Genomic DNA, 22,334 nt, shown 5'->3' with positions numbered 1-22,334 from the left:
ATATAATATCAGCCAATTCACCAGCCACTGGTCACCAGGCTTGACACCTCGTCTGTTATGTGTAGTATCATGAGTTCGAAAAAAAATATGCTTCTGCAGATAGGAGCAAAATAATCATGTGATATCAGTGTCAACCTGTCACTATTCTTAAGCGTGTGCTGGCAATCTGTAATATCCACAATTAATTCTTATCACCACATTAGTCTCTTTGCTAGTTTCTATTCTTCTCCTCAGCAAGGGTAAATTAACTTGTTTGAATTGACGATGGAACATTGAATAGAGAACATTAAAACATCTATAATTATCTTAAATTGCCAGTCAATAATAAGATTTGAATTAGATAACTCACTGAGGCTAACACAAAGTGTAACGATATTTTACAACCTCCATTGCCTCGTTTTATGACAGCTATTCTTAGCCGAGTATCACACGTCAATTAACAGGGACAGAATAAAGCCTGACCATACATTTGTCCAGCTCATATTTGCCCTCCAGTCTATTATCATGAACAAGCGGGGATTTAATTATACAGAAAATAACAGCAATAATACCAGCTCAGTCAATCTATCGAAAACCCATTAAATGTCCAGAATTCCATTTCTGAAATTTCAACAACCCATTAAAATAGAAAAAAAGTCAAGCCTTTCCTGAACCCCCCCCCCCATACGTCCTCACTAACAAGAAACCAACTCTAATTAAAATCTTCCAATTCAAGGTCTTTCTTTGATTGACCGTAATGCTTTAGTAATCTTGTCTCCCTGCTCTGACCTACCCTGTCCCCCGTCAACGATTTATTGCACCCAATTAGAATGTGCATGAGGCACTAGTGGCGGATAGAGGCCCGCCCCCGCGCCCCTGGTCCTCTCCCTCTTGTGCTACAGGTTTACTCCATGTACGACGCTCCAATGAACCTCCTTGCAACCACTTCCAATATTTTAACCGAGAAGAAAAATTCGGTTGAACCACCTTTCCCAAACAGCTAGCTTACCTTCCTACTGTATATCTTGCTGTCTGCGAAAGGTTCCATGCTGTTGTACAGTTTCTCAACAGCCACCCCCCCCCCCACCCTGCTCCCACCTGCCCCACCTCATCAGTTTAAACAGCTGGGGGCACTGCGCAGAAAGACGCCAGGTCATACAGAAATGTGTTACATTCCGCAGTCCGGCTGTTTGATACTTGAGGGCTTTTCGTGAAGCCTGGCTGTAGCTGCCTGCCATTTTCTGCTTCTGTGAGTAAAAAGGTCAAATACTACCTCATGTTAAGAGTCAATTCAACCATAATACACCAAAGTAATGACAACATATTGCGAGCTGGGCGGCAGCGTAGGTATAGCCCCCCAATGCCGGGCCACAATGAAATGGAGTTTTATTATATTGCTCATCAAATTTCAAAGAAGAATGGCTGTATTTCAGACTGACAAAGAAACAGCTGAATGGGTATTTTATTGTATGATTAAGGACATCAGCAACAGTGTTAACACGGATATTTCATGATTTATAAGATCATCAGCTGTGTACTAACCAAAAAAGGACAGTTACAGGTTCTTAATATATGTGTGTGTGTGTGTGTGTGTGTATATATATAGATATGCATTTGCAATTATCAGTACATTTCAATTCTGCAGCCCGACGGCCCAAAGTGCAGTGCTCACTAAAACTGCACTGCTTACAGTACAGTGTTATAATCCAACCTGATCAGGATGGACAATAATTAAATAAGCATCCCATGGAATGAAGAGACGGACTGCTTTATGCTGGAGTCACTGATCAGTTCTGCAGGAGCGGCAGCTCTGTTGTTACAGTGCAGTACATGTTTCATTTTACCCACTGTACACTGCGGGGGATGGAGCATGAATACTGAAAGAGTGCACTGCAGCTGGAGCTGAAATATCACGTTTTTCTCCCAACCGTCTAGCTGTCCGTCCTGGAACTCCTTTCCAGAACGCCGGTGTGCATCACAGTGGTCAAACAAAGAAATGGTTCCATTAACTAATCCCAGGAAGCAAACTCTTTATATTTAGCATGAATTTCTTATGGAAATATCAAATGGCAATTGATATGAATTAGGCTGGACAATAACTAAAGCAAAATAAATGCAATTCTAAATGAAGAAGGAAAGAAAAATTGTATGGTTTTTCGGCAAGGCCTATCATCCAGTTATAAGGCAGTGTGCAATTTAACGGTTTGGGAGGCACATGCTGCCTGGAAATGAGTTTAATGGAAATACTTTTTTCAAGAGCAGAAACAACTATTGTACTAACCTGTATTGTTGTGGAGCACAATCTTGCACTGACCAGTAGGCTGCGACTTTTTTATTTTTTTTGTTTACATTCCATTGAAACGGCACAATCACAGCGTCTACTTCCGAAGCTCATTATTTTAGCACGCTGTCATGCGAACAGACGTTTATGTTTCACTGCGACTCACAGCGTTTCCAGACCAGATGCGTGACGCACCAGGCTACCCAAACGGAGCACATCCTTGCGAATCAAGCAGGGACCACCTGCAAATCAATGCAGTGAGCGATTCCATGGGTGTTGGCTAGTGGCAGCCCACCTCAGAAAGAACATGTACATAAAATAAGTTGTCCAAGCCTTTTCATTAATAGTCTTTTTTTGCATTTTTCATTTTAATATTAATAGAACTTTTTTGCCCATTTATCTGCAATTTCGTCCGCCATAAAACACCAAGGAGACAAAATTCAAATTCTAAATACTTTGTGTGTCTATCTTGATTTTTTTAAACCTTATTTGAGCGAAGATGGAAAAAAAATGATCACTGTAAAATATAAACAACTATTAAAATTCCAGTTGTTATGAATTTACTCTAGACCTGATGTCTTTGGTTATAATCTGGGATTTGATCTTGCCCTACTGGCTTTCACATAAATAAACGCCAACTCTAATATGCAAATGGTTAAAAACTATAGTGTGAAAAACTACAGAGAGCAATGCAGGCTGTGAAATGAAATAACGCATCAATAACAGAGGCCATGGCCCCCTTTGGCACACACTCCATCAATGCCGCTGCTGGCTACTTCTCGTTAGTCTGCAGGACAGTCCGGCACGATCAGATTTCTGGCCAGCGCTGGGCAGTACAGGTTAGAGGTACAGCGCTCATCTATTCTGGGTCCATATAACTCTTGTCAGGGGGAGTCATACATCCCACTCATTAGACTTGCAGATCTAGGGGCTCCGTTTGTGAGTGACAACTTCGACGCTCTCCACGAACTCTCAGCACGTGCAGAAAACAGGAGTTTGCATAATGATACTTCCACAACAAAGGAACTGGGAAGAGAAAATAAAAAACCCATATAAGAGATGGGTAATAAGAAAGTGCTACATTTACAAAATGGAGAGGAAACGGTGAAATATCTTGTTGCTGTGTCCGCAGTTTTCAGAGGGAGTAGGATACATGCCACCGCCACTCCCATAAAAACCGATATTATTACAGATAACAAGCTGTTCTCTAAAGCAAAGATCTCAGTATAATTTGAATAACTGATGCGTCCACCAAAATTGTCAAGTGATATTAATTGCTTAATTAAAACAATAACATTGTCGAGATGCATTCACAGTTGACTCAGTCTCCCATCGGCGCTTTAAATGCATCTGAGATAGTGGCTCGTGATGCAGAAACAGGGACGTAAAGGAAGATGTGATCTGGTACTGCGGGCTAAGCCCCCATGCCAGTAAAGCTACGAGAGACATATTTCACTTGGAAATACTGCCGCACAAAGCCAGCTCCTCATCCCTGCAGCCTAGTGGGAAAGGTGCCGGAAAAATCCGCCGCGGGCAGTTATCGAACGCAACCCATTATTACAGCAGGGATTGTGAACTGCCAGAAAAAGGAAAAAAATGCTATTCAAAAACCAAAGGAAGTAGCGTATCTATGGTGAGGTTAAATGCGGAACTCACTCTATTGTTGTGTATTTAATTGCTTCAGTAAAACCTACTTTTTTTATGGGTGCAGTCACACTCTTGCACAATCGCAGGGTTTTAATTAACTTAATTAACTTGTTTAATTTGAAGGCGTGTTAAAAGTATCCTTCAGAATTCCTTCAAAATTTTGCAGTTACTTTTCCTGGTAATATTGGTGTCTGTAAATTCGCACGGAGGATGGAGATAATCTGCACCGTATCCATGCTCCATACGCCATGTGGCATTTTCTGTGCTTACGTGCGGCACGGAGGCTCCCCTCCACGGGTCCGACGGGCAGCGGAGCGGCGGCCTGCGTGGCTCCCCCATGACCCGCGGCCCGGCAGGCGTCGTGGAGCGGCAGGCAGGCAGGGATTACTGCCCAGATGGCAACAGTTCCGCTTCGCTCCGCTTCCTAATCCGGATTGTTATCGGCACACCCGTCAGGCCCCAAAGTGATGGAGTGGCAGTAAACGGGGGTAGAAAGCCGGGGGGGGGGGGGGTGTGACACCAACCCAAAACACTGGAGATCTCAGCCTGTCCCCCCCTCTGTAACAGCACCTTAGTGGTTCAATTCACACAAAGCAAAGATCACAGGTGGGATCACCAACAAGAAGATGCTTTCATTCTGCCTCTCCAAACTTACATGTGCTGAACTGTGTTTTCATAAAAAAGATGTACTCACACAGCAGCAGGCATGTTATAGGAATCTTAAAAAGATTACCAAAGCCTTTATAGTAAGGCCTCATCAGTTAATTGTGACTATTCATTTAAAGGATTACAGTAATTTAAAGGAAGAAATGTTATGAACACCAGGGAACTTAATATGATGAATTTCCTAAGCATTTGGCATTAATCTGACTTTTGATATTTTAGTAAATTTGAGTTAACAGTACATGAATCATTATTACTTCCTTAGAATTCATTACTGCTTCATGCGCTATTAAAAACTGAATCATGATTAATCAACGTGAATCTTCCCAAGGCCTGGGGACACTTCTGTGACCCTGCTTAACTTCACTCCATGTCCTTCTTCCTTTTTGCAGGCGAGTCTTCACTCTACCAGCCGAAGCGTTGACATGCCGTTGTTTCCATACCCGTAGCTATTAAACCAGCACGCTCAGCATGGGGGACGTAGAAAGAGAGGGACGGAAAACTGTGCATTCGTTGCCGTCGTGCATCGAGCACGGATGGGCCTTCCTTACGCCCAATTATCCGTGTCCCATGGTGGGTGGAAGGACAGAAGCGGTAATCCAGAATTAAGCAGCAGGTGCCATTCAAAGGAGGTGCGTGATCACTGAGGGCCAGTCAGACGAAAGGTGGTGGGAGACTTAGCGGCAGCTCTCTCCTGCACCTGTGTTCCATCTGTACCCACCCCATTAGGATTCTGGTGGGATAGAACAGGGAGCCCCGTGGAAATGGAAAAGTCAAATGCTTATCATTTCACAATGTAACAACATGTGCCTAATCAACTCCTCTACAAACATCACGTTAATTGACAGCCGGCCTCTGGGGAGGTGGTTTTAGAATAGGACAGAAGGCAGAGGCTACCTTCCTGGGGCTGAACATGGACAGTAACAGGGCAAAGGCAGCTACATGCTCTCACAGGCCTGTGGATCACGGGCCCTGGGCCAGGGGAGAACTGACACCCTCCAGGGTGTAGAGACCTTACTCTGCAAGTGGGGGATGCTATTCTGAAATGTCCTAGTGATGTGCCCATGAAGTTCTGGAGCCAAGAGGAGTGTCACAGTAACCCACGGTAAGGGGATTTTGGACGCCACTTTTACCCATGCAAAAAATCTGCTGTTAAACAGATGGCAGAGCAACCATGCTGTCTATGTGAGAGAAGGCAGCGTTTTTTTGCAACCCATTTCCTGCATCCGACTAATTCATCCATCCCTCTTCTAGCCGCTTATTCTGGTCAGGTTTTCAGGGGGGAGCCTGCAGCCAATCCCAGGTGGCACAGGGGCACAAGGCTGGGTTACACACTGGAAGGGATGCCTGTCCATCGCAGGGCACACGCAGTCACACGCTTTGGGCAGTTCCAAAAAGCCAGTCAGCCTCCATGTGTGTGCACTGTGGGGGGGAGACCCACGTGACGGGGGAAGAACACGCAAACGACACACAGCCAGGGAGAAATTCGAACCCTCAGCCCTGAATTTGTCAGGCCACATTGCTCCCCACTGAATAATAACCCTTAATATTCACCTTTTACATTTTTACCATCGTGCCCTATGCTGCCTGGGATAGGCTCCACCCCCATAGCCCCATATCGGATAAGCATTTGGAAGATGGATTGATAGGACAGATGGATAGTTTTATCTAAAGCCAGTTACAGAGCCTCCATTTTCAAAACCTTAAATAGTTCAATTCCAGACATCATTTTCCACTCACGGTTACCTTCGCCATTTTTGTCAGTACTGGTTCTGCAATCAGCACTGTGCCTACAGTCTCAGTCTCCCATGCTGCTGGGACCGAACGCAAGGGCCTCACCTGTATCATGCATTATTACATAAAATTAATCCTGCTGAACCTGATATAAAAATGCTGGGTGCATGTTTTATTTATTTTTTTTATTTTGAGTCACGTGTGCGGCAATTCAGTGCCAGCCGGCCCCCCCATCCAGGCGATGCTGCCAAGCATGTAATCAGACTTGCTCCAGTGCTCACATGTCCCTCTTTGGTAAGCGGCCGCATGCCAACCAGCAGTCCTCCTCCACTTCAAACCTAATCACCAACACAACCTCCGTTCCGGAGCTTCCCATCTTCATGAGAACAAGCAGCACGTTTGCTTTAGCGAGCCTTCATTTTACAGGCCCACAGCCTCTGTTTTGTAGAGGAAACACATGATTCGTCCGTGGAAAAATTCATCCTTCCGACAGCTTATCCAGTACAGGGTCACATGGGGGTGGGGGAGGGGGCAGCCGGAGCCTATTCCAGGCAGCACAGGACACGAGGCAGGACAACACCCCAGATGGGATGCCAGTCCATCCCAGGGAATCTTACACTAAAACCTTAAGAAAGCTAACCTCGGTAATCATCACTGATGGATGCAGTAATGCTAAATCTTAAGGAGAAATTAAGAAAAAAAACACAAGAACCTCAGACCTACAATAACAGCTTTTGCGCAGCATCCCTGGGATATTGCAATTGTATCATTTCCAATAAAAAATATACAGAAACCTTTAACAACTATTCACGTGATCTAGGTGAGACAGAAGGACACCTGCTGCTGATCAGGGGAGGAAAAATGTCTAAATGGCAAAAAAGATGTAAATCTGGCTTCCTTACCGCGTGGAGAGGAACACAGGCAATTTCGTGAGACTGATTAGCACTCCGGAGCTGCCTCTTGGGTCCACTCCAGAAAAATGAACACAGATACCTACACGGTGCCACACCAACTACTCTTACAGGTTAGATAAAAACACCCAAATATAAATGGTAATCGCCTCTCCATGTCTGTTAACGGTGAGGAAGAAAAGACGTGTTCATTGAAACTGCTGCAGGAACGCCTCTGAACCACACATACTGCATACCCCTTACAGGTGCAAGAGTGCAACGATGTTTAAGTCCCTCTGGCGTACGTTAAGGTGCAACAAACTAGTTAGCAATACTATGCAAAAGTCTGAAGGACACGTACTCAGCCCCTGCTTCGGCATAGCATGAGAACAGTCAAAATTATCCATCCCAGCCATCACATTTCTATTGGAATCCTTAGATCCGCTGCCACTGAGCCAGAACACAGCAAGGTATGCTTTTGTTTTGTAACGACTCCTATGTAATGTTGAAGGTTAACCATTCCAACATCAAAGACACTCCTATTAGCCAATCAGCCTCACTTAATAAGTGATATTAAAAGCATAAGAAAACTCTCTTGTTGAAAGGACAAACCCAATGGCAGATGATCATTTTATAGTACAGATGCTCCCTGGGTTACAATGGGGTTACGTTCCAATAAACCGTAATAAATCATAATAAATAAATTGTAAGGCAAAAATGCAGTTTACTACAGTACATCCAACATAACAAACATCATAGCCTACATTAGCTTAGAGTTGGGCAAAATCATTAACGCAAAGCCTATTTTAGAATAAAATGTTGAATATCTCATGTAATTCACTGAATAATCACACCCATTGTAACGTCGAAGTACAATGGACCATCGTTACCTGAGAAGTGTCTGTATAAAGTTTAAAAACAAACAAATTTCAGTATACTGCCTTGCTTAAACTAGTCATTACACCTTCTTCCTCAGCAAAATCATTATAAACAGCAGAAAACTCTTGTATTACTATTGAGACTTTCTTCCACAGGAATCACACAGGAAGTACTAAATATCAAAGTGATTTCACACAAACCAGAACCTTTTAAAATATATTTATTGAATAACCTATATACTCCATGCATTGTATAACAATTTTACCAAGGTATCCAATAATAACTAGTCTGATAGCTGTAAATGGTACCTGCTAGAGTAATAAATGAATGGTTAATGTTAATTGTAACAAATGCCTATAGATAGACATAAAATATATGCGTATTTACCACCTGTAAATGGTTTGGAATAACCGGTCACTCTTCTCTGGGCGTCACAGAAGGTGAGGAATGAGGCACACACACTGTCATTTCCAGCAATTATGTCAGTTCTTAACCCTGTGAGCTGGTGCTGCAGTCTGCAGCCTGACATACCTTGAAGCTTTGAAAAGCCTTCACATCAATCACAAGGTGCTATGAAAGTCATCATTTTTATTATCGAGCAAATGCAATTACTGGGACAGTAATCAAACAAGTGGAAATAAAAGCTGTCCTCTTCCACTCAAAAGAATTCCTTTTCACCCATTCACTCCAGAACATTCTCTGATTGTAATTTTCACCTTGTACCAGTGTGAATGTGTGCATATGTATATTATCCTCATATAAAGTCTACAGGACAACCAAGAGGTTGACACTAACGTTTCATGTATATGTGCTTTAACATTTAAAAATGCAGTAGTAAGTTATCTGGACTGTATACTCAACACGGTGTCATTTTAATCACTACAAGTTGCCCCTATTGATATATACAAATGTGACTTGCAGGACTTTCAGCATATATTTTAGTGTTTTCTGGGGCCGTGAAGGTCAGCGATGGTGTTACTAAATAGATTTCCATGAATGTGCTGGGAAAAATGCAGATGGTAAGACGTGCAGGAAATGTATGTAATGCGTGTCAGACTAAACGTACTAAACAGTATCAAAATAAACAGACAAAAAAAAAAAGAAACAACGATCGTGATTTTACACTAGAAGCACACAAAAGCCATGACCTTGTGCAGCTACGGGTTTAACTTAACTTAGAAATAACAGCGTTGGCCAGCCGCATGCGGTAGAAAACCCAGCGTGCAATAATACCATAAGAATGAACGAGCCAACACCCCCGCGTCAGCGTCTGAAATGCTGTTAGTGAGAACAAAGCACGAGGGCAGCTGCGTATTAATAATCACTCGCAATGGGTAACTAATGTTTAGAAAGCTGTAGGACGCGGGGAAAGCCGTTTGCCGAGTGTCATGGGCTAACCCCGGTGTTCAAACAGGAATATAATGAGTTATTAAACTATACCCCAGAAGGGCTCCTACCCCGCTGTAAAAAGCACTGCTCCGCCACACGTTTGATAGAGCCTCACTATGGTTTACCTCGTTATGCAAAGATATTATAAAATGTAAGAACGGAGGTGTTTTTTTTCTTTTATGTAAAAATATCTCATCTGAATTCTTAAAAACACAAATAACGCTGCTCATCTCGGGTGTGGGGGTGACGGCCGAGCCATCCTGACCTGGGTTTTATTTATCTTTCTATTTATTTTGCGCGAAAACGAAAGCGAAAGCCCGGCGCGCGGGCAGTTTGGAGGGGCGACCCCCGCAGAGCAGATTGACAACGCCGAATAACGCGCAGTTGTTCCCGCGGAGACGCCGCTCCAGCGCCGGCGGCTCCCGTAACACCGTGCCCCTGGCTGCTAGCGCCCAGCCCGCTACTTCACTCGCTCCGTTATTTCACCAGAGTGGTTTCCAAACACGGGGCTGCTACAATGAATCAGAAGCCCGACCTCGGTCTCGGTGCCTTGTTTGCACATTGGACTAGCAGATGGGAGGCTGATTCCTGGCCACCAGTTAGGATGAACTGATACAGACCTGTTATAAGTCGCTGAGAAAGGACCAGACCCGTGTTTGTTATGCAATACTGCGTGGGAATTTCAAAACATTGTAAATATAATACACAGAGGTATTCTTTTTTGCAATTTGTCTGTTTGAGATATTTTATGACTTTGAACAGGAATGTCCATCGGACCAGCTAGACGAGACAGGGAATTGTGTAGTACGCTGCTAGTTCTGGTTTCCAGTTGTTTAATGTAATATTAGCAATGATACTGTGGCTGGATTGAAGTTCATGTTTGTGTATAATTTTAACACATACAAACGATTCTTATTCTAAACGTCATTATATGCCAAAATGCACACCAGGGACGGATTACGGACCGGGCCAGCGGGGCCGCTGCCCAGGGGCCCTTGGGGTGCAGGGGGCCCGTGGGCCCCCTAGCCCAAAACAATTTGCAACGCTTATCAACAATGTATTTTCGTTTGTCTATTTTAGAGGGCCTACATTCTTTGATCCTATTTAGAGGGCCCCTGACCCTATAGGGAGGGCGTTTGGCTGCCAAGGGCCCTTGAATTGTGGTGGTGGTGGTGGTGGTGGTGGTGGTGGGGGGCCCTCGCGAACGTTTTGCCCAGGCGTTTAGAATAAGAATTCTGTTTGTATGCGTTTGGAAAAAAAATAAGCCAAGGATCTCTGTGGATTATAAGTAAATACATAATGATGATAAAACCCAGCTGCATGAAACGTAATATCCTAACCTCTGACATACATGGTGGAACTAAATCCTCATCTTTCACTGTTCTGCTGCTTCACCCCTAACTGTTTAGTGCTGCCTTCCTGTGCAACACGTCCCCAACGCACCCCTTCCAACCCCCACTGCGTGTTTGTATAAGGAACGGAATGACAGGCAGTGCTGCAGCTTTAAGCTCTGCTTCCTCCCGGTTATCCTAAAAAGCCGCGAGCCTCACCACCACAGGAACAAAGGTCGAAGGTTAGTTCGGGGCATGTTCGTAGCGGGCTACTCTTGACCTTTACGTAGGGGTCAGCAGAAATCAATATACCTCCTACACAGATTTAGGAATCATAGGAAAGCAGAATACAGACTGCAAACTCCACCTCTCCATAGCCGTTAGCATTGTATGATCCTGCGCTCACTGATCTCTCATCAAGTATCAAAATATTTGAGGTCTCACTGAAAGCATAATTAAAGAAAAAAAAAAACATAAAACTTCTAATTAAACCAAGTTTAATTAACCTGCCTTCTCTAATCCCTTATCTTGCTAACAAATGTAAATATCTTTCCCATCTTGGGCTGTGGAGGCATTTGAACCATGGGAAGGCACAGATGCACCATACGTTCCTACTGGAGAATATACCCAAAGCAGTACACAAATACTGTATTAAAATAATCACACTTCGCCATAAATCAGACACAGCCAGTGCCTCGAGAGTAGAGCCAGAGCACAATGCCCACTGGCCAATTTGAATTTTTCCAGATTTATAATATTCTGCCAGACCACTGTGCTACAAGACATTTAATCTATGCACTATTTATAATGGGGCAACAACATACTCTCCCAAAACAGATGTCTTATAACGTTGATGATAAAACATAGGATTCTCAATGGAGTTTAAATGAGATATAAATTGTACTCAAGGTTTCTGTCTTTCCATTTATGACAACTTTGATGCTGGCGATCTTTGAAATGTTCCATAGTGAACAATGTCTGCTCTGTTTAATGCTGTCCTAACAGTATATAACTTGATCGTTAACCTGTGCAACAAAACGACATCTTACGGAGTCCCGTTCATTCATGCATTTTCCACAGCCGCTTACCCGGCTGAGTTTTGCTATGACATCATATGGAAATTCTACAGAATTACATGGATAATGGATTTCTAGCCTGCAGCTGAGCATGGTACCACTCTCTTTAGTATGTACCATCATAAACAAAACAGTGAATCAAAAGGAGGCCGGCGGGGGGGGGGGGTTACATGACCCCACCCTGCTGAAGCATTGAAGGAGAATCACGGTTCTCATTGATTTGCCCCTAAGCTTCAGGTCTATGGTGACTTTCCAATCGATGCCATGGGAGAAAGAGTCATCAATGACTGACATCAATGATGTATAACCACTATGGTCACCTGACAGTACCTGGCTTCTCGGCAGCCTGATCGCGGAAGGCTGGGTGTCGTACAAGGACAAAGGATACGTCACCGGTTGTCCCCTCCCCCCCCCCCCCACACACGCACACCCCCAACACATGGCAGCGGGAGCAGGTGTAAATGTTCCCTCTTCCCACGGAGATCAGACCAGAGTCGCCGGCAGGATGCTTCCTGTCTGGCACACGAGTCCCATCACACAGCAGAGGCACCGGTCCAGGCTGATGCAGGGAACCGAGCAGAGAGCATCTTATTACAGTGCCGCCCCAACGAGAGAGTTTCCTGAAACCCCAAGCAATGCCATTGTTCCCCATCACTCCACTAATCCTCTGTTAGTACAGTGTCACCGACTGCCTTAGATCAGCCAAGTCACTGGATCAGTACAAGGTGACTGTCTCACAAGATTTCTTCTGCACCGGATGAGGCAATAAGGGCTGACTGGGTGAGAGGTGAGCGAACGTGGAGGAAAAAAATCTAAGAGCGGCCAAGTAACTTCCACACATTGCAGCCGCTCAACAAAAAGGGACAAAATATGCTTGTTCTTGAAAATGGCTTTGGGGGGGGGGGGGGGGGGGGGGGGGGAGGGGGGGAACATATGAGGGGGAAAAAATGGTGTGGTTGCATTTAGTAAAATTGGACTGTCAAACATTTGTCCTTCTAATTTCCTGGTGCTAGTGGAGGGAATGGGTGGCTGACAGCTGAAAAAGATGTTATTTTTTCCCTTCCGTGTACCTCATACATTTTTAAGCTCCATCTATAAATAAAATAATCAAACAATTATTACGCGTCAAATGGAAATTGACAGATGTGGTGACCTTCTGTCAGCGCGTCAGCAAAATGCCAGGCCCGAGGTGCTTATTAACACGTCTTCGGCAAGAGAGGGCTGGGGAGGCAGCATTGCACACGTTAACCGTCAAGCATGCACCTGTTTACCCTCCAGAGTAATCGCCTAAAAAACGGGGAAGTTCAGGTTGAGGTTGACTGCTCGCAATGCCCTGCATCTGTACCCGTCGTGATGTCCATCTACGGCAATATGGACACTGTTGTTACATCAGTAGGGTTTAGTGCAAGTTGGGTATCTCAACGAAAAACTAGAGGGATTAAAAACACGCAAGCAGGTCCGAAAGATGTCAAGGCTCGCAGCCTCGGCTTGTATCTTGCTGCTGTGTTGTGAGCCTCATAATGAAATAATGTCTATTTCTCACCAGCCCGACTCTGAACATGTGTGGCTTAGCAAGGGTGATGCAGCCCCGGGTTGCCTCAGGCACTGCTATCACAGCAGACTGACTGAACTCCTCTAAGCAGTTCCACAGCCCTCTCTCTCTGCCATTTTTTTTTTCCCCAGGACCCCTAACCTACATTGTCAGTAGCACAATAACTGTACGACTCAATGAGCAGTGCAGAGGAGGATGCATTATTTATAGTAATATAGCTCATGGAATACTTTGTCGCACAGACGGCTAATCTTGTTACCCACTGGAACCCTCACTTATATCCCTGACCGTTGAACTTGTGGCTGCACTTGTAGAACCCAAAGCATGTTAAACGCTACACACCTGCCTCAGAGAAGGAGATGGCTATCCTACCCTATGAAGAACAGCAAATGACTGATGAGAAAAGAAGCATAGGCATGGAGGTGTCCAGGCCTCCCAGGGAAGAGTTAACGGTTTCTCTGTAGTGTCTTCTCTCCCGGCGAGACAGGACGGTCTGAGCAGAACTGTCAGTTCTCTCCCCTGTAACAAGTGCTTGATACAGAGGAGTTGGCAGCGGCGATGGATGTAGCTTGCAAAGGGTTTATGTAAAATGACAGCTCCCGCTAAATAAAAGCACACACATTCAGACAGCAGAGGGGGAAGCGGGACAGAGAGCCCCGCGCCGGCCCGGGCATTAGAGCCGTCTCACCAGATCGCGTGCATTGACATGCACGCCGGACGGCACCCAGGTCAGTCACGGTCTTTAGCCTCCGCGCGGCGCTACACGGCCGTCTGACTCGAGCTGCCCCGGCGAATTATCCACGCAGTGCGGTGCTGCCCGCTCCATAAATATATCGATACGCGACCAGCGAAATCCGAGGCCCCGCCGTTCGAGCCCGTGCTGTAGCTCCTCTGATGGAGGCTCAGCCCGTGCGTTTGAATCAGTGCTGACTCTTTGGGGTTAGTTTTCTCAGGGATGTCACCGCGAGACCCCAGCCCTGACTCTGACGGTAGACTCCCTTACATACCAAACATAGCTTAGCCTCTCTTTCTCATACTCCCTGAGGTCACCGTGTAACGCCCCTGCCCACACTGAGAAATCGGGGTTTCTGAAGGCGTAGCACATCTATGGGCTGCCGTTTATCTGGATTTCTCTCGATTGAAAAGCACTCCTGTCGACGGGGGGTGGGGACATGCGGAAAGGCCCGACTTCACCTGTAGTCACTCGAATCGGGGGGCTCCATCGCAGAACTTCTCACGTTCGTGCACCAGATGGTGTCTTTCTACCTGTATGGGTGTGACCTCACCCTTTCATCTGGGTCTCTTTTTGGGAGCCATCCATCATATTAATTGTCAAAATCTTCATTACACACATCAACTGGTGTGAGTTGGAACTCTTTTTTTTTTTTTTTTAAATTGATTTTTTTAATCACATAGTCATAATATTCTGTCATTAATACCTCTGCTACTGATCCCTTGAAAGGTAAAAATAAACACGACTTAATAAGGGAAAGAATAGTGCATTTTTCTTGCGCTCAGATCTTTCATGAAAAAAATGGCCTACATATGATTAATGGATTAATAACAATCAATTTAGCCCCCACTGCACTGTCAGCCAAACTTCCCCTCGTGCCATTCATCTTAAATCCAGCCCACTGATGAACCGACGGCCTGCCGTACACAGAGAAGATTCTCTTTCACCCGGCGTGCCTGCTTTTTCACCAGTTAATGCAAGTTCACCCTTTTTTTTTTAACCACCCTACTCCCCCCCCCCACTTTTATTCAATCTCACTATCTTCCAGCAGCAGCTCCGTGAAATGCCCGACGCAGCCACAGAGCAGATCAAGCGGCTGCAGCTTGCTGTCGCAGGGCCGGCCTTCTCCTCATTACGCCGGCTCGCACATTCGCTCTGAAACCCCTCGCTCTAATCACTGCCACCAGACCCCGGCTAAAAAACTGATAATTAACGCCGGGGCTCTGCCTCGAAACGGCTCGCATGTTAAACAGCTTTTCCGCTTGTTTTGCGGATTCTGTCAATGCAGGAGACCCCCCGGGGATCGAGATGCTCGAGCCGTTCCTACAACAATTTCTTTCAGATAACAAACTCTCCCTGGACCAATTGCGCCCACACAAAAATCCCACATCAAACACAGTGCGGATAAACCGGGTCTTTCCCCAGCCAGCCTGCCACGAAAAGGGAGAAAGAGGGAAGAAATCGTCAGCTAAGCTTCTCTTTGTTACTGTTTTTTTGTAGTCTTCAATTGGGCTCCTTTTTCTCTATTTTTTTTCTTTGCATGTATCCACAATCTTTCCTTGGCGTGAGCCTCTGCCTCTGCTGTTTTATTTTCGTCTGTCTGCCTTATGAACCACTTTATCTCATGATTTCAAAAGACTTTTGTCTTACCAAAAGTCGTTATTTATTTTGCAAATATCCAGCCGCTCCTTGTTAAAACTTGACGTGTAGGATTTGGGGGCCGACAAATGGAGTGTGGAGATTTTGCACACCGGGAGCCATCGAAAGCCCCGACTCGGAAGCCATCGCGCTGACTGGAACCCCTGCTAGTAGCTGGAGACTCCAGCAGAAAGCTCACGTTCCTGACAGGAAAGAACCGGAAGGTATCCCCCCTCCCCCGCCCGTCGTTTGGCCATGCTAACAGCGTACAGCTACATAAACCATGGTGTCTTTTGGACAATGGGACCCTATGGCGAAGAGCTACCTGCCCAAAGTGGGTAAAAAAATAACAGCATACACAGAAATATGCCTCCATATATTTGGGAGATATAAACAGGAATAATTTTTATATCATCTTTAGAAAGAGCACAGAAATAATGATCCCCCTAAATATAATGCAGCAGTCTCTATCGGTTTGCTTTTTCTAGTTATTGAGAAATCAGGGCACTTCCTACTGAGATTCTGCTGTATGACAGTGTAGATATCCAGCTGAATAGCAGAGTAAAAAGGCAGGATGTGTTATATAATGGAAGGAATGAATGCTTAAAAAATAGAAACCAGATTTTCACTGTTTGCTTAAATATGACCACGTCGACAATATTTCAGTCCAGGGTGTGTGGACAGTAAAGATCGGCATAAGCCTGCAATGAAAGCCGCACAGTGACACTCAGTCACAGGGTGCTGATAGATGCGCCTTCACCTCTGACCCTTCCAAAACCCGGGCTTGTCTTCGATCGAGCAGATACATCACCGGAAACGCCGGCTCGAACTCTGCTGAGGCTCTCCCTTCTGATTTATAGCTCATCTACACATTGCGGATCATCGACATACCATGGCCTACCAGCCACCATCCTTCCTAGACTCTACTCAGGAGTAGGCCAACGTTGCCGGGAGACGATGCACATCCACCGGTGAGAAATATTATTAAAAACCTTTATTTGTTTATTTTTACCCAAAAAAGGAAGAATTACAATTCCTTGTTGTTTCTTCCTTCCCAAGACGACGGAAGGAAACTTGACCTTTTCGGCTCAATTGGGTCGAGAAAAGGTAGTGAAGAAAAAAAAACGAATAAAGGCAATAAAAAATGCTTTTCTTACTAGTTATATTCTCCTTATATTCATTGAAGTGCTTGGTACTGCTACTGAAATGCTGCAAAAGTTTGTAAACATACCTTTACTGGCCAGACTTCTTTTAATTTCAGTAACTCCATGCAAGTATACTGTATGGGTCAGTACGAGATCTTTTTATAACCTTAATGAATCTCATTTGAAAATTAAAATCAGGAGGATTTGCTCTCCTTATAAATACAAGAGACAGGCTCAGTATTCCTAGTCATGGCTTTGCCATAGTGCACCTTAGGCCCAGTATCCTGTAACCGGAGCAGACAGTAACTGGCACCAGGGAAAACGGGGGAAGGCTGTGTTTCCCAGGGATGCAATCAGCGCTGGTGTGGAGAGGCTGGTACGAAGCCAAGTGTGTCCATGAACGAGGGGCACCTCACCCCTAGCTCAGTCCGGCCGAGCAGGTCCTTTTTACCACTTATTATGCAGTGTACTGCACGCTGGAAACTTCTCGGGCTCGCCCTCAGAAAATCTGTTCCCCCCGGTACCGGAACAGCACTCATGTCAAAATTGTGTCTGTCCTCATAATGGTGCAGGAAGCCTCGAGAAAGCAAGACTTAAGCAGGAGGCAGGACATCTGACGATCAGTGTCTGCTTTGTCATCCTGCCATTTCGAAACGGGAGCTTTTAAACAAATGGATCAGCTGAAGTCCATTCCTAGGCAACGATCTATTTTTACCACAAATCCGTTTACTGCGCCGAAATGCAAAACATTCTAAATTTGCATGCGGGAATTACAACATATTCCTGAATTTAGTAAATATATACTTACTGAAATAACACTTGTTTCTTGCATTAATGGCATGCAAGAGATATTCATGTATTTTGTTTTCATTATTGCTAAGCATTATACGGAATATAATATTGTAATGCTTAAATCCTCTTGTGGAAATATGAATGTATCAATACAGTATCAAAGTAGTAAAATAAGATTCATGAATTACATATACGTATCGTTGAGGGACAACAAATATTTTACTGCTCAAGAATGTATTAACATTACATTCTTTTACAATTGACCTTATAGAGGCAATTCAGAGCTCAGCGTTTATTCCAGGCACCCATTACCGAGTTAATAAAGCTACATTTACAACCACACAAATTCAATATCAAGAAGTAATTATAAAAGTTTCATAATGTATGGCACAATCGGGTCGCAGCAACTGGCCTGTAGCATCTCCCGTTATTCCCCGGCCCGCCCTCGGCTTTTACACCTGCCCGCCAGACGTGTCGGACGTGTGACGGAGCCGTGCAGCTACGTGGCAGCGCACCCCATCAGCTATTTATCTGCGTTATTCTGAGTGGCGAGAGCCTCCCACTACAAGCAGCCCTCCTCTTCATTGTCAACCTCAGATAATGAAAATGTACATACTGGCCGTCATTTAGTAATGCCAAATATCATATATATATATCAAGCAAGTGTTTTGCCTGTATCTCATGACACCAAAATGCATAATTAGTGAGGTGACAGTGGTAACAGGATATATCTTTTGAAAGTCTAATTAGTATATACTGAAATGATGACTAATGGATCGTATGCACTGTCAATATGCTAAAATCAAAATAATTAGGAAGCCGTGTATAAGAACATCAACACTTCCTGACATCTGTGCTCCCACTGCATGCAGCAGTCGCATGTTTTGCGTACGTCTGAAGGCGGTCATTTCCTCAACTGTACTAGAGCACATCAGCATTTTAGTTGCAAGTATAGGTGGATCCTAGAAAGGCAGGCACAAACTGTCAACACATATTTCAGGTTTTTGTTTTGAGTTATGTAGCCTTTGAGTAAAGATAGCCAACACAACGAAATGTTATTTTCAACACATGACTTTAAAATATAGTTTGCCATTTTTGATGCTACTCAGTAGGCCGATTTTAGGCTTCCCGTTACTCCGTCAGTCCGAATGGGACTGTAGCCACTGATTTTAGGCCAAATTGGAAAGCTGAATAGCCGTGCATCGAACCACGCATGACAAAATGTATACAAAGGCATATCCATCCTACGAGCTGTAATCTTCAGGTACCATACATGCGCAAATCCTTATTTGTTTGTAACACACATAATCACATGCAGGATTCGGTAAAATTATACAAGAAACACTAAATCACAGCTGATAAGATGAGAGAAACATCTTTAAAATGTGACTGTAATATGTAGCATTTTAAAAGTGTCATTTGGAAAATTCTGTTTTTTTCCTGTATGGTGGCAATGGCCCCTCTGCTATATTCAACAAATATTGCAATTAAATAAGGATTTAAATAATAAATCGTTAAGCCAAAATTAAAACGTAAACAAACATTAATAATCAAGAGAATCAAGGTAATCCAAGAACAACATAGTCAAGGCAGAGTTCCATATTCATATAAAAGTTTTCCTTATAAAACCTGGAAAGCCATTTCAGTTTCCTTATAACCAATTCTAGCACTTCAATCAGAAATTAAGTCACACATAAATATCTCTGTGAACAAATTTTAATGTAATTTAAATGGAAGAAAAAAGTTTGTAATAATGCCAAATCATACTTTAACATTAAACAATATTTATGAGTTTGAGGGAAAATTTAAACGCATAAATTTTTAAATTATATCCCAGTGATTCAGCTCTTTTCCTGTTACGCTTCATACAGAACATCGAAGCGGCGAACAAAGCAACAGTAGTAAGAAGGCAAACCGCACTCCAGATGCTACCACAACAAGTTTACAGCCTGATGCCCTCCTGCTCTCACCAGCGGGGTTAGCCTCCTCCAGCACGCTGTACCGGCAAAGTGCCCCGGAAACCAAGCAGCCAGTCCGAACCGCTGCCTGCTCAGACAGTGATTACACGTACACGGGTACAAACACATGCACACACATACATACACTGCATACTGTATATAACCACTTGATCTTTGTCATCAGACTTAAAAAAAGCCACTGAACTGTGCTGGGACACGCAAACCTCTTATGCAATAAAAATGACTTGATTATTCAAATGTATTCAAATACATTGATTCACCGTTTCTCTGTGCTGGGGTATGTCAATGTGAGATTTATTATATATATATTATATATATATATATATATTTCGTATTTTGGCTCACTTTAGTTACTACTGACAGGATCATAGCATGAAATTCCTTCTTGGAGCCCCACAGAAAGCCGTGACTGAGATTGTGGTAGTTCCTTCATACCGGGCTGCTTGTTTGGGCTGCAGATTATGGCATCGTGGCTAATTTGTAGTCACTAAAAGCCAAAAAACATGACACGCAGCTGCATGTGTTGCTAAAGATCAGCACGGAAGGGGACCAGGTCTGCCTGGTAAGGCCGGTTCCTGCATACAGATGTCCACTCTGGGGTTACTGCGAGCAGTCAGCCTGTGCAGAGTCACTCCGTGGCTTTGCAGTGAAGGCTGTGTGATCATATTATGCTCCCCGTGATGGAAAGTGGAAGTGGAGGCTGCCTCAAGGGAAAATGCAACTCAACGCCAAGTTAAAATATAACAATTAACCTTAGACTGTGAAAATAACAGTGTCGAGATCCCACTGTGGTTGAGTGAAAATTGTTGAGAGAAGGTAGACAATATGAGAGAGAAACTTCTGCTCTCTGTCGGTACGTAGCTGTGCTGTCGCCCTCGGTCAGAATTCCGCTGCATCTTTTCCAACGACACTGGGTATCCTAGCACATGAATCCACATATACTACTTCCCATTGGGATGTTCCTCCATCAGTCAAAAATTCATCACAAAAATGGCCCGTCATGTAAATATTTTGCTCCATGTACATGTATAACCTTCTTCATAACAAAGGGAATTATACACAGTTGTTACACGCATAACAGTTCCGTTATTTGATGCTTCCGATCAAAAAAAATGGCAAAACTAATATATTAAAAAAAGGACTTTATTGAATCGGTATGTACAAGCCTTGGCATAAATTTAACGGTAATAATAAATATATAAATTAAATTTAACGGTAATAATAAATATATAAATTACTACTATTAAAGCCACTGCTACTATTACCAATAAAAATAATAATAATAATAGTAATGATAATGATAGACTAAATACAGGCTGACATTGTTTCCTGAAAGGCTCGTCCCAGAGCATTAGATTTTGTACAGCAGAACTCCTGTGCGTTTTTCCTGACCTTGTAGATGTTTTCAGCAGTTATAAGTCTAAAAGCTCACAGCACAGTACGACAGAGTATAGCGTATAAGCATACGTATGAAGGAAATGCGTAAAATATCACAGAAAGTGCAACACTGTGAATAAACATCCACTTTTGATTAGTTTGCTTGCTGTAGTGTGTACACAGAAGTGTGTGCGTGTGTGCCCACTGGTCCGTGTGGAGACGTGAAGGACTCGTGTACTTACGGTCACGCTCGCGTGTCAGTCCAGTCCCACGCAGTGTCAAAGCCTCATTCTTTCAGCTGGTATCCCTGGGCTGGCCAGCGAAGGGGCTTTTCGCTTCTTCTGCTGAAGATGTTAGTGGGGGGGGAACTGAGTGAGCGAGAGGGAGATATAAAGAGAGAGAGAGAGAGAGAGACAGGGAGAGAGAAAGAGAGAGTGAGGGAGGGAGAGAGAGAGAAAGAGAGAGGCTTGGGGTGGTTGTGATTGCCTGCCAGTCCAGGAGAGGAAGTGCTGGCTTCAATGGTGCCGGCTGAGCCTGCTGCGAGCGCGTTTGCACATAGCTTAGAGCCAGCAGAATCAGGCACACGCAGCTACCGCACGCAGAAAACACGCACACGCTATGCTTACTCGCCTGCTCTGCTCACACTCTGAAAACATCACAAAGACAGTGAGGGAGATAGAGACTGTGAGAGAGAGTGTGGGAGAGAGAGAGAGAGAGAGAGAGAGAGAGAGAGGGCTGGAAGAGAGCGGGGGAATGATATCAGGAGAGAGAGCTTTGCTGACAGTCTCCAGCAAAGGCTCCTCCTTGGCTCTCCCCACTGTACGGGCTGACAGGTGCTGAACGACAGCAGAGTCAGGTGAACCTCCCCCCCTTTAACCACATTGCCCCCATACTGCATATATACATTTTAGTCTTTTCTTAACCATAACACAAATGCTAAACCGTTCTCATCCTCAGTTCTCTCTCTCTCTCTCACACACACACACACACACACACACACACACACACACACACACACACACACACACACACACTAGCATGCAAGCATGAATGTCCACTCCCCGCCTTCCCCATTCCCGCCACCCTCCCAGCAATGCCATCGCTGTCGTGGGGGCTTAGACAGGGCTCAAAGCTGCCTCCTGCTTTATCGCATCTTGTTTAACTGGTTCCGTAATCAGAAAACACAGCTGAGCTCCATTAAAACCAGCAGAATAGAGCATAATGAGGTGTCTGAAGCGTTCACAAACTA

At 44.4% G+C, this 22,334-nt stretch overlaps 1 protein-coding gene across 1 annotated transcript in view; it reads right to left on the bottom strand.

The window, feature by feature from the left end:
* Positions 1-21,733, bottom strand: part of rbfox3a (RNA binding fox-1 homolog 3a) — a 421,773-nt gene extending 400,040 nt beyond the window's left edge. Inside the window, exon 1 of the mRNA XM_049015628.1 lies at positions 21,328-21,733. The gene's annotated coding sequence lies outside the window, so the exon portion shown is untranslated. The remainder of the gene's footprint in view (positions 1-21,327) is intronic.
* Positions 21,734-22,334: the final 601 nt, after the last annotated feature.

Source organism: Brienomyrus brachyistius, chromosome 5 (genome assembly GCF_023856365.1).
Source record: "Brienomyrus brachyistius isolate T26 chromosome 5, BBRACH_0.4, whole genome shotgun sequence".
In the NCBI taxonomy this organism is placed as follows: Eukaryota; Metazoa; Chordata; class Actinopteri; order Osteoglossiformes; family Mormyridae; genus Brienomyrus; species Brienomyrus brachyistius.
Note: the sequence above shows the minus strand (reverse complement) of the source record. Positions and strands in the feature narration are given on the sequence as shown.